The sequence below is a fragment of the Lissotriton helveticus genome, chromosome 7, assembly GCF_964261635.1.
Source record: "Lissotriton helveticus chromosome 7, aLisHel1.1, whole genome shotgun sequence".
Taxonomy (NCBI): domain Eukaryota; kingdom Metazoa; phylum Chordata; class Amphibia; order Caudata; family Salamandridae; genus Lissotriton; species Lissotriton helveticus.
The window spans coordinates 429,139,151-429,155,742 of record NC_136068.1 but is presented as its reverse complement, the minus strand read 5'-3'; the positions used below and the strand labels follow the sequence as shown (position 1 = coordinate 429,155,742).

Genomic DNA, 16,592 nt, shown 5'->3' with positions numbered 1-16,592 from the left:
AGCGCACTTTAACGGTCCCCCCCCCAGAGCCCACTCCACCCGTAAGTTGGGGGCCTCTATGGCTTTCCTTGGTAATATCCCTTTGGAAGATATTTGTAGAGCAGCCACATGGTCTACACCACATACCTTTACTAAACATTACTGTGTAGACGTGCACTCCAAGCAGCAGGCAGCTGTAGGGCAGGCTGTTCTTGAGACACTATTTCAGACTTCTGCAGCTGGCACAGGCGGCCGCCGTTAATGGAGGGACTGCTATGTATTCTATGCTATAGATATGAATTCAGCAGCCCACATGCCTCAAACTGAATATGCTACTTACCAGTATGCATCTGTTCTTGGCATGTAGGGCTGCTGACATTCATATCGCCCGCCCTCCTCCCCGGCGCCTGTAGCGGCTGCAGACTTTCTTGCATTTACTCTTAAGCATGGCCATCGCTTACACTCTTACACTCCATCTTTGCCACAATGGTTAAAACCAATCTGAGGATGGAGTCAATGCCCATGCGCACTGTAGTCCAGGGGAGGAGCCACCTATCTCGTGATACTTCGAAGACTCTTCCAGGACAACAATGTGCAATCATCCAGAGCCCAACACTAGGCGGCGATCTATGCTATAGATATGAATGTCAGCAGCCCTACATGCCAAGAACAGATGCATACTGGTAAGTAGCATATTCATTCTGATGGGGAGCCTGCTGATGGGTTAAGCACACATCTATCTTTGTTAGCCCCTGATATGGTGTTTGTTGGGACTTGGCTTGTATTTTTTTCTTTACAGAAGCATGTGCTTTCATGAAATGTCCAAAACATGGATCTAGCCACTGATATGGCAGAGCCTTGTAGAGCAAGTTAAACATAAACAAGCATAGTGAGCAAACCTCCCCTACCAGTGTGCTGTACAAAAGGAGCTTGATAGGAAAGTGTAGAAAGAAAATGGCTTGATACTAAGTGGCCTACTGATGGGTTGGAGTTAAATTTGAACACACAACCTTTTGGCAAAAATGCTACATTGTTTAGATTGAAGCATGGCTATACCCTTGCACACATTTTATTTGATCTATAGCTTGATAATTAAAAAGCATCACTGAAGAAGAAAGATTCATTTCATTCAGAATTAGCAGTGAACTGGTGCGCTGCATACAGAATGCTGTTGACACCATCCTGCTAGCTCAAGCAAGACCAGATCTTTAACACTCACTTCTCAATTTGCAGAAGTATGCTTAGCTAATCCTTTACATCTTAAAATGGACAAAAAAAATTGAGGTATCCCTGAGCTGCACTAACAAACCAGCATTGAAAATGCAATAGGTCTCTCCTTTGATTAAGTTAAAGCAGTTTTCTTTGCTAATGGTATTGCATAGCAAAGCAAATGGCTTTAACTTAATGAAAGGCGAGACCAATTGCATTTAGAACATTGGCAAACAACACTCTATAAAATAAATAATTGAAATAAATCTACCTGTTCTTGGCATGGGCATGCTGGGCAGTGGCCAGGGGGCCCCACAAGTAGGGGGCCCCATGCAGACCAGAATTTAACACTAATTTTCTTTTAAATGTTTTTATTCCTGTAAGTGGTTGTGTACGCTGTGCACTGCTTTTCCTGGGGCCTATAATGCTGTTAAGACGGCCCTGCATGTGGACACGGTCTACGACACCCACGACAGTAAAAAAACCTGTGATATCCAGAATCAACCTTCCACAAACTTCACAGACTGTCTATTTGCGTGGAATGAAACGTTGGGTTACTGCCTTAACATGGCATTCATCCTCTGATCCAGGATGTCACACTCTGCAGGTTTGCCATGTTCTAAAGTAATGTTGATATGTCCCTGTGGCACAGCAGTGCTGGACAGTCAACAGTTTCTAGAATGGTGGGATTACCGCCCTGATGTTGAAGCTTGGGTGGAAGCCATCCCATACTAGTACCCATATAATATATATACTATCCCCGGTACGACTATACATGGAAAACATTTTGTGTGCTCGTGTACAATGGGTTACATTTTGAATCACAGGCCTTCATCTGCCATCTTTATGCTTCTTATGCGGTGGGTGCTTCAGCTGTTCTTCTTTCTGTTCCTGCTGCGTTGCATGCAGGAACACTGCGTTAAGCCTAGGAATGCCCTGTACACTACAGCATCTGTTTAATCTCCATAACTTGAGAGATAACTCTGCTGTTTCTGGTCTCCTATTTCTGGCCCACCTGAGGAATAGTTCTTGTCAGTTGCAAGGATTTATGGAACCCTAGGCAAATTTCGTTTTTGCTTGTCCTCTCCCTCTGATAAAGGAGCCTACTTAAGCTTTCGTTTGGGAAGTAGATACCACTTTGTTAGTGGCACTCTGGTGTCTTACGTCTGAGTACGGTTTGAGTAATGTGAGACGTAGCACTGCTGTTTAAGGGTTGGAACATGGGTGGCTTGATATCGATGCAAGTTAGTAAAGTATGTATATATTTTTTATAAAGATGGATTGCTAAATTTGGCCTCAGATAGCACTATCAGGCCATACATTTCTGACAAACATTTCACAGCTCCAACACAGCAAAAGGGCAAGGGAGTCGGACCTCTGTGCAGCTTCCTAAGGTAGAAATCAGTAAGGTCAGTCTTGTTAGACAGTTTTAGAAGGTCAAGAGATGCTTCTTACAATGGTTACATTTGAGAACAATGTGTTTGAGGCATATGGGCTGCAGACCACACACTGTTGCATTAGATCACCATCTGGTGGTGGGCCCAGATGATTACACTTTGTTGTCTTGGAAGAGTCTTTGTCTGTTGGATGACTCCTCCCTTAGATCATATGGGCATCAACTCCATCTTCAGATGGTTTTTTTCCGCCATCGGCCTCCGATGTGTTTATCGTTCGGTCCTGTTACTTATAGTCAATTCTAATACTATAGACCTAGTCTTCGACACTGATTCTGGTTACCTGCGTCGAAGAAAGGCTTTGCTTCTTGATTCCAGCGTTCATAGGGGCCGTCTGGCCCAACTGCGCCAGTGGGCCTTTGGCTCATGGAAAGAACATTCCTTCAAGAAGTGCCCTCGGTGTGGACATAAATTCCCTCACAACGATCTTCATGAGGTTTGCAACCTGTGCTTGTCTCCAGAGCACGAGAGTAGAGACTGTGGTCTGCGCTTCGTTCCGGTCCAAGAAAACCACCAGGGACCATCAAGCTCGAAGAGTGATGGCGCAGTCCTCTTCATGGACAACAGACATCATAGATGAGGCTCCGATCGACGTAGAGTCCGGAGAACTGCAGCAGGAAGACCGCGCTTCCGAAACAGAGGATTCAGCTTCCAGAGCAGAGTATCAAACCGAAGATGACTATCTATTCCACCTGCGCAGCAGTTCGCGAGTGCAAGCGTCGACCCTGTTCACCCCCCATACCGGGACAGGCTTCGGTTCCACCTCCACCTCTGGGTCAGGTGCACACCGACCAAAACCTTCCGACACCCCGCCTTCTGGCTCGGCAGCGAAGAATGTAAAAAAGCCTCCAGTCGACTCTCGAGTCAGTCTGTCGGTCCCGAAAAGCAGAAGGTTCTTAAACCTAAATTAACCCCGGCACCGAAGCATCCATCGGGACCTAAATCTGTTGAGCCGAAAGCAAGTTCGGCACCGAAAGAAGTTCCCAAGGCTACCGAACTGAAGACCATTCCGTTTCTGAAAATAATTGACCCGAAGCCTGCTCCAATACCGAAACATACTTCGGCTCCGAAGGTCGATGAGTCTAAACGGACTCCGGGAACAAAAATTACAGATCCGAAGAAAAAACTAGATACCAAGTCTTCGGAACCGAAGCCGAAATCTGCTCCAAAGACAATAGACACTGTAAAACCTAAGCATTTCGGCCCCAAACAGGACAAATCGGCACCGAAAAAGGTTTTTCCAGCAGAAGAGATTTTCCAACCGGACCCAAAGTAAAAGACGATTCATATTATTCCAAACACTGGACATGTTACTACAGTGCCTGAAGAGGAAGATGGACTATCCTAAAACACCTCCAGTTTCTCTGAAAAAGCATCCTCAAACTTCCCCCATAAGGATTCCTTCACCAATAGCAGAAATACCAATAGATATTTCTCCTGTACATTCACCATCTAGTACACATAGTCTTATACCACAAGATGATGAGGACACTTATTCACAGGGGGTAGAAAGTGAACATCACATAGACTACATAAATGACCCAGATAATATTCCTGGGCCATCAGATGACCCATGGGAAGATTATAATGCGCCAGATGCACCAGATCTGCCACAAGATGACGCATACCCTTCTAGACCATCTCCCCCAGATGACACTATTGGGTTTACGCAGCTCATTCATAGAGCAGCCACTTTCCATGGAGTAGATTTGCACACAGATCCAGTGGAAGAAGACTTCCTCATGGACACACTACTGTCGTCACATAAGACCACAACCACACTACCAATACTTAGTGGAGTGGTAAGACATGCACCAGAAATATTTAAAGACCCCGTCAGCGCCAGATTAACCCCAGACTGGAAAATAAGTATATAGCAACTCCAACTGATCCAGCATATATTAAAGTACAGTTGCCATTGGACTCATTAGTAGTCTCAAATGCGAGGAAAAGAGCTAACTCGCAGACAAAAGGGGATGCTCCACCCCAGACAGTCCAAGCTTTTAAATGCTTCAGGGCAATGTACCATCTCACAAGCAGCCAATGTCTGGAGGGTTGCTAACACTCAGGCTTTGTTACCACGATATGACAGAGCGCATTATGACGAGCTAGAATCACTCATGCAGCACTTGCCAGAGCAATATGACTAGGGCTTCTGACCTAATACAGGAAGGCAAGGTTATTACAAATACCTCAATACGCTGTGCACTAGACACTGCAGACACAGCCTCTAGAGCAATAAACACAGGAGTTTTGTTGCGCAGCCATGCATGGCTGCGTATCTCTGGTTTCACACCAGAAGTTCAAGCCAGTATATTAAATCAACCATTTGACCAGCAACACCTCTATGGTGCAGCAGTCGATAGTGCAGTAGAAAAGATGAAAAAAGATAGATGCGGCAAAATCCATGGGAGCTTTAGAAACTCAGACCCATAGACCTTCCTTTCGTCGCTCCTCGTATAGGGGCGCCTCTAGAGGTTTCCAAACTGACAATACCTCCTCTTCTTACATGGCAACCACCCAAACCTCGCCCATTAGTGGATATTACAAAGGAGGATATAGAGGAAACCGCAATAAGGGCAGAGGCAACAACAACAGCAATGCCTCTACTCCCAAACAGGGACTTCCTTTCCATCCCCCCCAAACCATTCCACTCCTGTCGGGGGGGAGGCTACAACAGTTCCTACCTGTCTGGAACTCCATCACCACAGACAGGTGGGTAAGACCAATAGTTCAGTCAGGTTATTGCCTGGAGCTCACTTCCACTCCTCCAACAATACCACCCAGACAGCGTCCCATGTCACGGGAACATCTCATACTACTAAGACAAGAGGTGGCATTTCTACTGCAAAAGAATGCAATAGAACCAGTCCCAAAACACCATCAAAACACAGGAGTTTATTCTCTATACTTTCTCATACCCAAAAAGGACGGGTCCCTCAGACCAATACTCGATCTAAGACCCCTAAATCTGTACATACAATCCGACCACTTTCATATGGTCACCCTGCAACAGGTTCTACCATTGCTAAAGAAAGGCGACTTCCTGCTACATTAGATCTCAAGGACGCCTACTTCCGCATTCCCATCCATCAATCGCACAGAAAGTACCTACGGTTCATACTATAAGGTCAACACTATCAATTCAAAGTACTCCCTTTCGGAGTAACTACAACACCTCGAGTGTTCACAAAGTGTCTAGCAGTAGTAGCAGCACACTTGAGAAGGGACAACATTCATGTCTTCCCATATCTGGACGACTAAGTAATGAAATCCAAGTCATACAACCAATGTGTACAGCACACGCATCAAACTATCTGCCTGTTACACAAGTTGGGATTCACGGTCCATCAAAAGAAGTCACATCTCCAACCATCCCTGACTCAGCAGTATCTAGGTGCCACAACAGATACCTCCAAGGCAATAGCATACCCCAACCCAGTAAGGATACAAAGTATGCAGGATTTTATCCGAAGATTCCAGCCACAACACTCCCTACCAGCTAGAGTGTTTATGCAATTAATAGGGATGATGGCATCTTGCATTTTCATAGTACCAAACGCAAGACTACAAATGCGCCCCATACAAGAGTGCTTGGCAAGTCAGTGGAATCAGGCTCCGCAACAAATAACAGATCTGGTGGTAGACGACCGGACACATCGCTCTCTGCAATGGTTGAACACCAAAAACCTTTCCAAGGGCCGGCCGTTTATAGAACCTGTTCCACAAGTGATACTAACCACAGAGGCATCTCTAACAGGATGGGGAGCACGTTTACAAAAACACAGTATAGGGTACATGGACACCGAAACAAAAACTACTCCACATAAATCATCTGGAGTTGTTAGCGATTTTTCTAGCTTTAAAATCGTTTCAGCATTTCCTATCAAACAAGGCTGTATTAGTCCGTGCAGACAACATGACAGCCATGTACTACATCCAAAAACAGGGAGGAACACACTCCATACTGCTCTCCCGGCTGGCGCAGAGCATATGGAGGTGGGCCATTCCTCAGAACATTTTTCTGTTAGCACAACATCTACCAGGAATTCACAATCAATTTGCTGATCTGTTAAGTCGTCGAAGACAACAGATACACGAATGGGAACACTTCATCAAGTTCTTCAACCATTTTTTCACAAGTGGGGTCAACCAGAGATCGGTTTGCTACACACCACAACTCCAAATGCCCAAGCTTCGCCGCCAGATACCCACACTCATTGTCCAAAGGCAATGCGGTAGGGATGAATTGGTCAAACAAATTTGCGTACGCTTTTCCGCCTCTCCCACTAATTCCATTAGTGGTATGTAAGCTACAACAACATTCTCACATTGATTCTCATAGCACCAACGTGGGCAAGACAACCGTGGCACACCACGCTACTAGAGCTCTCAGTAGTACCACACCAAAAATTAAAACTCTCCCCACATCTACTGACACAGAACCATGGAGAAATCATGCATTCAGACCCAATGCAGCTCAATCTAGCGATTTGGCTCCTGCGGTCTTAGAATTTGTATACCTAATTCTACCGCCTGATTGCATGAATGTCATAAAGGAAGCAAGACGCCCCACCACTAGAGCATGTTATGCAGCAAAGTGGAAAAGGTTTGTTGTGTATTGTACAAATAACAACATCAACCCATTAGAGGTTTCCATACAAAACATCAAGATGTTACCTGTTACATCTGCAAAGATCTAATTTAGCGTACTCCTCAATCAGGTTACATCTTGCGGCTATAGCAGCCTATCTTCAAAACAAACATTTGTCATTGTTTAGAGTACCTGCAATCAAAGCGTTTATGGAGGGACTCAAAAGAATAATTCCCCCCAGAATACCACCCTCTCCAGTATGGAATTTAAATATTGTTCTCACCAGACTTATGGGTCCTCCATTTGAACCATTACATAAGTGTGAATTACAGTTCCTTACATGGAAAGTTGCTTTTTTAGTAGCTGTTACATCACTTAGAAGTGTAAGTGAGATCCAGGCATTAACAATTCATACAACTTCATCACAACAAAGTGGTTCCTAAAACAAATCCTTCATTTTTGCCAAAAGTCATTTCACAGTTCCACCTCAACCAATCTATTATTCCCCAACCACAAACAGTTGCAAAAAGAGCTCTACATACATTAGATTCGATGTAGGACAAAGCCATTTCGTAAAACTAAACAACTATTCGTGTCCTTTTCTCCTCCACATAAGGACAATCCTATTTCAAAATCAGGCATTGCCAGGTGGATTGTTACAAAGATTCAAATTTGTTATCAAAAAGCAAAACGCACTCTATCCATTCCCCCTAGGGATCACTCTACCCGCAAATTAGGGACATCTATGGCATTCCTAGGAAATATTTATCTCATTGGTTTCAAGCACATGGTCTTTTTCATCTATCAAAGCAGTTCTAAAAAAATACGATCAGATATTTTTTACAGTATCCCCTAATAAACAAACACTCTAGACCACTTCTGTTATCAACCCCCCTTTTTAATTGTACTTCCGCTTTCTCTTCATTCCTGTACATTAATACAGATATCAAGCACTCTACAGTCTAGCAGGGCATCGTTTGCAGTACAGATTTTTTGTCCTGCATTGGTAAGACTGAGCACTCCCCTTGTTTCACTGCTGGATGGTTGTAACTGGGGTGACATCACGTTTTCCAAATGAGCACAGAGGCTATAATATTCCTTCCTCTCTTTATCATCTTTGGATCTATTCATATAAATTCACTTTTATACCCTTCTTGATTTACTGTATCTTACTTTGATCCTTTATTCCCTGCTACTTTTCATATCTGTGACACATGATTGAATGAATAGGGAAATCTCACCACTCTTCCCTATTGTCCCTTGTGTACCTTTTTCATTTGCAGTTAATTAGCCTCAATATACTGAAGTTTGTATTTTGTAAAGTTTGAAATGTATATTGCTTATTTTAGAACTCCAGTGATTCTCCTGAAGAAGGCGGTCCATCGACGAAACGCGCGTCGAGATTGATTACGACAATAAATTCACTGTTTGATTATCTTGATTACCATTGTACACAAGTTATCTGATATTTCTGATGAAAAGTTTTTAAACAATTAAGGTGGTTCTCCAGTATTAAGGGTGTCTTTCATAGATTCACATGCTTGAATATCCCCCGTCGTCGAAGTGGGAGTCCCACGGTACATAAAATAGCAGTATATATGCATGTATACATGAAAAATATAACTAATAAAATATACATACATATAGTGCAGTAAATTGTAAATTCCAAAAGTACCATAGAACACAATAGGCCCATTGAAAAGCCTAAGGGAGAACTCACTTTAGTAGCATATCAGAGTCATTATGTGTTGGATCACATTCCAGCCAATCAGGCTGTAGCCTCCTCTAGAACCTTCTCCTCAGAAGCCCAAGTCCTCAGATTTTCTACCGCACGTCGTGTGAAGGGAGTCTCCCTGAGCTCTGCTCAGTTTTCTTCAACTTTACCTGTTTTTTCTTCAAGAAAATGTCTTCAAACAAAAAATCTCTGTTTAAAGCCTGCCCTTCATGTGGTAAACTGCGCCTTTTCCACGAGGATCCACACAGTAAATGCATTTACTGTCTCTACCCAGACCATGAGGTGAAAAACTGTAAGTACTGTCGTACTTTCCCTCCTAAGACTCTGAGAGATAGAGAGGCCCGTCTCCTTCTGTGGCTACAGAAGTTGAGAACTTCGGAGTCTGTGGTTTCTGATGTGGAGAGCCTGTCATCTTTTGCTTCAAAGTCCTCTCAGAAGCGTGGGTCTGAGACCGAGGCTCCTTCTCCTTTTCTCAAGAAGAGTAGACTGTTGGAGTCCTCTAAGATTGTCTCCCCACAGGATTCGCTTCAGGGCACGTCTACGGGACCTGGTTCTCTGACGTCTGCGCCCAAAGCCTTACCTACCAGTAAGAAATCTGGTTTTGGCTCGTCGACGGGCTCGTCGTCGCGCCCGTCGACGTCTTCAGCGTCGACGAAATCCATTTCTACCACCTCCACGTCGACGACGACATGTTCCATGTCCACCGGCGCTACGTCGACGACGACCACCTCGTCGACGGCGACCTCGAAGGTGAGACCCATCTCTTCAGTGGTGAAGATCTCGTCGACGACCGGCAAGGATAGACCGTCGACGACGAAGCCGTCGACGCATACACAGTCGACGAAAACCAAGCCTCCACTCAGCGCCCCGTCGACGACGACAACCGTCGACGCACCCTTCGTCGGCGCATCCATCGTCGACGAAGACCAAGCCTCCACCCAGCGCCCCGTCGACGGGCCCGTCGACGGTGCCCCCGTCGACGACGTCTTTGTCGGCCAGCATTACTTCATCGACTGCCTCGTCGACGACTCTCATATCGTCGACGCCTTCGCCGTCGACGGCGAAAGCTCCACTCTCGTCGGCGAACAAAGCCCCGCACCCGTCGACGGGCTCGTCGACGGGCAAGGAATCCTCGTCGACGAAGAAAATCCCGTCCAAATCGCCTCAGGGCGTTGCTGACTGTGCCGCATTTACGCCAACGGGCTCGTTGGCGTCGCACCAACCTCTACCGAAGACAGCTTCCATCTACACAGTGGTTACTGCTTCTTCTTTGCGGACCATACCACTCATCCAACTGAGTCCTGTGAGGAGTGGTGCTCGTCTTCCAGACAAATTATTCCAGTCTGCTGGGGAAGAATCCGGAAACGATTCGGAAGTGGAAGGATTATTTAAACAGGCAACAAGTCCTTCGGATTTGAACATTAAGTGCCAGGAATATAGTGACGAGGGTGAGGTGTTGGACAATGTCGAAGATGGGACTGAATTGTTTCCTGTTGATACGTCCGAACCGGTGCCTTCAGAGCCTGTTACCCAGATACCTCTGTCCTTGGTGATGAACCTTCAGCACATGCTGGATGATTACAACCGCAGGTTTCCTTCTTCTACTCCTGCTTCTCCAGCACCACTGCCTCCTCCGCAGCCTCAACCGCACCTTCCTCAGGCACCTACACCAGTTTCACCGGCTTCACCGGATGGTACTCGCCCTGACACTGGAGATGAGGATCCGGATCCTCACAACACAGATGACGACGACAATGACGCCGACATGGCTGAGTGGGACGATTATAGGGCTCAAACACCTTCCACTCCGCCCACCTCACCTCTACATTCGCCCCCAGTGGACATGGCACATTTCCACAATTTGATGATCCGGGCTACAAAACGGTTTCATCTCAAAGTCGAACAACAACAGCACGAAAGTGATTGCTTTCTATACGACTTTAAAGACATCTCACAGAGGCAATCCCACACTATTCCAATCGTGGAATATATTTGGAAGGAAGGCCTTAAATTGATGGAACGTCCCAATTCTGTTCCTGCGGTCTTACCCAGATTAGACAGGAAATACAAAGCACCGGCGTCTTCTCCGGCCTGCTTAGTGTCTCAACCGAAGGCAGATTCGGTAATTACTCAGGCTGCGCAAAAAAGATCGCGCAATCCTGCTACGCCACTCACGTCTCCTCCTGATCAGGAAGGCCGCAAATTGGATTCCATTGGAAAAAAATTCACGACCATGGCGGCTACTACAGTGAGGGCGGCGAACACTCTGGCTATACTGGGCCGTTATGACCGCCAGATGTGGTCCGAGATTGCTGCATTGATTCCTCAGCTGCCTGAGGCAATCCGGACAGAGGCACAAGCGATTATCCACGAGGGAGAGTTGATTTCTTCCGAAATCATTGAGTGTGCACTCGATATTTCCTCCACGGGATTTCGACAATTGGCGGGGGCTGCAGTCTTGAGGCGTCAAGGCTGGCTGCGCTCTACCACTTTCCGTCCTGAAGTACAGGCAAGAGTCCTAGATTTACCTTATGACGGACAATTATTGTTTGGCAAACATGTGGATGATGCCCTTGAGGCAATAAAAAAGGACACTGACACTGCGAAATCCCTGGCGAGCCTACAATACAAGAAACGGCCTTTTCGGGGTGCACGGGGTAGAGGCGGAGGCTCCTCTACTTTTCGTGGCTCAAGTCAATATCGTTCATTCAACACCTACAACGATAACAGACAGCGGGGTGCCTATCAATCTCAAACTCGACAATCCACCTCCAGGCCTTACCAAAGGAAATCCACTTATAGAGGTGGATCAAACACCAAAAAGCAGTGACTGCCTCAGACCCTTCCTTTTGCCGACCGTACATCTTGGAGGTCGCATCTCGAAATACTTTTACAAATGGTCTACAATCACCTCCGACCAATGGGTCCTGGACGTTATATCCAAAGGACATACCCTGGAATTCACCAAATTTCCACCCAATCATCCACCTTCGGGGCCACCACCCCCTCATTTCAAGGACCTTCTGGCCCAGGTGAATTTAATGATCAAAAAAGGAGCCATCGAACTAGTGCCGCAAGGTCAATGCGGCAAGGGGTTCTATTCCCGCTTTTTCTTGGTCAAGAAGAAATCGGGGGAATGGCGTCCAATATTGGATCTACGAGCTCTAAACAAATTTCTAATTTCAAAAACATTTCAGATGTTAACCCTGCTCCAAATTCTGAATTTTCTCAATCCAAGCGAGTTCTATTCCACAATCGACCTTCAGGACGCTTACTTCCATGTGCCAATCCACCCCAGACACAGGAAGTATCTCCGCTTCACGGTCGGACAGCTACACTTCCAATTCAAAGTCCTGCCATTCGGCCTCCGCTCGGCACCAAGGGTTTTTACCAAGATCTTGGCCCCTGTAGCTGCCTTCCTACGTCTCCAAGGTATCCAATTTTACCCATACCTGGACGACTGCCTCATCAAGGCAAGCACTTTTCACCAGACGGAGCAGCACACTCAAGTTTGCGTCTCCCTTTTCCACGCCTTGGGGCTTTCAATCAATTGCCAGAAGTCACATTTTCAACCTTCGCAACGGAGAAATTTTCTCGGAGCCTTGCTAGATTCTCGGCAGGGAAAAGTGTACGTTTCCCAGGAAAGACAGGACCGCATGTTAATGATGGTGCGCTCCCTCCAATCAAAACTGTCCGTTTCTGTCCGAATGTTCAAATCATTCCTTGGCATGGCATCCTCGTGCATCCACCTCATTCCAAATTGCAGATTGCACATGAGGACTCTCCAGGAGGAACTGGACAGGCAGTGGAAACAGGTGTCGGGGTCCTTCGAGGACAAGGTCCTTTTAACACCTCGCATACAGAAAGCGCTGGAGTGGTGGGCTCACCCTCCACACATATCTGCAGGCCGTTCATTCCAGGACGAACCCCCAACTCTGACGCTTACAACAGACGCGTCTCTCGAAGGCTGGGGAGCGCATCTCGACGGCATGTCTGTGAAAGGGAAGTGGACAGCAATCCAACGAACTTGGCACATCAATCGTCTGGAACTCTTGGCGATTTTCTTAGCCCTCAAATCTTTCCAGAGGTTAGTGCGGGGACACACTTTGCTGGTGAGGACGGACAACACCACCAGCATGCACTACCTCAACAAGCAGGGCGGCACGAGGTCTCTTCCACTTTCTCAACTAGCACAAGAAATATGGGATTGGGCGATCCAACGTCAAATTCATCTCACAGCCATTCACGTGCCAGGCGTGGCCAATGTTCTGGCGGATTCACTCAGCCGAGCGTCATCAGACAATCACGAGTGGGAACTCAATCAGCCCACGGTCGAGTACATCTTCCGGCGGTGGGGCCAGCCACGGATGGATCTTTTCGCGACTGCTGTCAACAAGAAATGCCCACGCTTTGCAAGTCGGCATCCCCACAGAGAGTCGAGCGGGAATGCATTTTCGATCGATTGGTCGAACGATTTCATCTATGCTTTCCCTCCACTTCCTCTGATCCCTCGTTTGTTACACAGGATGAGGTTCCAACCTTGTCGCATCATCCTGATCGCACCCAAGTGGCCGAGACGTCCATGGTTCACGGACCTGCTCCTCTTCTCGCAGTCCGATCCGTTGCCACTCCATCCTCTGCCGCACCTCCTCACGATGCAGCAGGGACAAATTTGTCATCCGGATCCAGCATACCTTCAACTCCATGCCTGGAACCTGAGTACAATGAATTTGCACGGTTGACTTGACAAGGACTGCAGGGAGGTGTTAGCGCGGGCTCGCGCTCCCTCCACCATAAAAACGTACCAAGTGGAAACGTTTCTGTGTCTGGTGCCGCACCAAGGATTTGGACCCAATGACTGCAAAACCTGAACAAATTTTACCTTTCTTTTTATCCCTGGCAAAATCAGGTCTTTCCCACTCAACTCTTAAAGTGTTTCTGGCGGCGATTTCCCGTTTCCGCCATGATGGTTCCACATCTTTATGTTCTTCAAGGATCATTAAACAATTTTACAAGGGCCTTTTTAGGATGTTTCCACCTATCCGTCGCCCTCCGCCTGCCTGGCGTTTGAATTTGGTCTTGTCTCAACTACTTCTACCACCATTTGAACCTATTCACTCGGCAACTCTTAAATTTCTCACGTGGAAAGTTGCTCTTTTACTCGCCTTAACGTCCTCAAGACGTGTCAGTGACATCCAGGCGTTTACCATACAGCCTCCTTTCTTAAAATTCTCCAAAGAGGCTGTGACATTACGAACTAATCCTAAGTTCATCCCGAAGGTTCCCAGTGACTTTCATCTCAACGAACCTGTAATTCTGAAAACTTTCTTTCCTGCTCCGCAAACTCCAGCTGAGCGGTCATTGCATTCATTAGATTTGAAACGTTGTCTCAAATTCTACATTCAACGAACTGCACCTATCAGAAAATCTGATCAATTGTTTGTGGCATATGGTCCAACTTGCAAAGGACAACCTGTTACCAAGCAGACTATAACCAGGTGGATCTCCTCTACCATATCCTTCTGCCACCAACGGGCTGGAAAGCCCCTTCCTGCTCCTGTTCGAGCTCATTCAACTAGAGCAGTGTCTACTTCGGCTGCCCTTTTTGCGGGGGTACCCTTACGCCAGATCTGCAGAGCTGCTACTTGGTCGAGCAGCCATACTTTTACTAAGCACTACTGCCTGCAATCAACAGACGCCGCGGATGCGGCAGTGGGTCAAGCGGTGCTGCGGAATCTTTTCCAGTAAAGGTGAGCCTCTGTTGCTACCCACCTCCAGTCATAAAGGTTTTGTTTTCTAGTAATAATGTTTTGGTATTTATTGTTTATTACCATATATATTTACCTTCTTTGCTTGATGTATTACCTTTATGACTTATGTGATCATTTACTGCTTTCTACTCTATTCAAGCATGTGAATCTATGAAAGACACCCTTAATACTGGAGAAGAACTATAGTTACTTACCTGTAAACTGTGGTTCTCCAGTATTGGTGTCTTTCATAGATTCACATGCGACCCTCCCATCCTCCCCTCAGAGGCTCTCTTCTCCTCAGGCACTTTTACTTACTCTGTGCTACGAAAATCTGAGGACTTGGGCTTCTGAGGAGAAGGTTCTAGAGGAGGCTACAGCCTGATTGGCTGGAATGTGATCCAACACATAATGACTCTGATATGCTACTAAAGTGAGTTCTCCCTTAGGCTTTTCAATAGGCCTATTGTGTTCTATGGTACTTTTGGAATTTACAATTTACTGCACTATATGTATGTATATTTTATTAGTTATATTTTTCATGTATACATGCATATATACTGCTATTTTATGTACCGTGGGACTCCCACTTCGACGACGGGGGATATTCAAGCATGTGAATCTATGAAAGACACCAATACTGGAGAACCACAGTTTACAGGTAAGTAACTATAGTTCTTATCCAACATGGTTTGCTGCTACCTTTTTTTAAACTGTTTTTTATTACTTGATGTGTATTGTTAAAATTTCCAATTAAAAAAAAATATATATATATATATCACGTTGTTTGTCAGTATATTGAGGCTTTCTCTCATCTAGGGTTCTTGTCTAACCTGCTCATTGACAGATCAGTGGTTGCCTAGGAATATATTTCTACATGTGTATTTACCCTGTCCTTGGAACTCCATTCTGAATCAGGGGTCCCTGTTACTTTACTCTAATTCCTAGGAAATATACCATTAGATGACATCTGTAAAGCAGCTACATGGTTCTACTCCGCACACATTTACAAAACACTACTGTGTAGATGTGCAGGCAAAACAAGCAAGTGTGGGCCAGGCTGTACTCAAAACATTATTTCAAACTACTGCAACAGATGCAGGTGGTCTCCGCTAAGGGAGAAACTGCTATGCAATCTGCAACAGTATGTGGTCTGCAACCCATATGCCTCGAACGGAAAATGCTACTTAACAGTGTGCATCTGTTCTTGGCATGTAGGGCTGCAGAACCACACACGCCCACCCGCCTCCCCGGCTACCTGTATCTGTTCCAGTAATATATTGTTTAGATACACAATACATGGTCATCTTATCTGTACTTGTACAACTCCATTTGCCCAATGGCAAACAATCTGAAGATGGAGTCGATGCCCATGTGCACTATGGCGGGCCCAGTAGGTAGGGCACCGGGCCCATCTTTCCTAGGCAGGTCTGAGCCTGGAGCATTGCCCGGGGCTCACGTTGGCAGGAGTCCATCACTCTTCCGCAGCGTCAAAGAAAACAAAATGCCCGGGATGCCTCTCCATTAAGGGAGGTGTTATAGCGCGAAAAGATTAATTTTTTCCCAAAACAGAGCTATATTCAGTTTTGCCAGCATTCGCTTTTTCGCTTTTCCATGGTGGGGGCTCGTTCTTGTGGAGGGTGTTTCCCGCTCCCCCACCCTCGCCCTAAACTTCAGAGGAATGCCATGGGGCTGTGTAACCAATGCTATCTAGACAATTGTTGGAGAAAATAAACACGACCTTGAAAGAATGTAAACTTGCAATCACTGGAGAAAAGTAATGGAAGGGAGGGGCTGCGTTCATCCCTAAAGAGGGTAACACCAGTCATAGGGGCTGTTTTTTGTGGGTTTTTTTTTTTTTTTTTGCAGAA

General features: G+C 46.1%; 1 protein-coding gene across 1 annotated transcript in view; it reads left to right on the top strand.

Moving 5' to 3' along the window:
- The window catches only part of EIF2S2 (eukaryotic translation initiation factor 2 subunit beta), a 616,197-nt gene that overhangs the window by 309,758 nt on the left and 289,847 nt on the right, over positions 1–16,592 (top strand). The window lies entirely within an intron of this gene.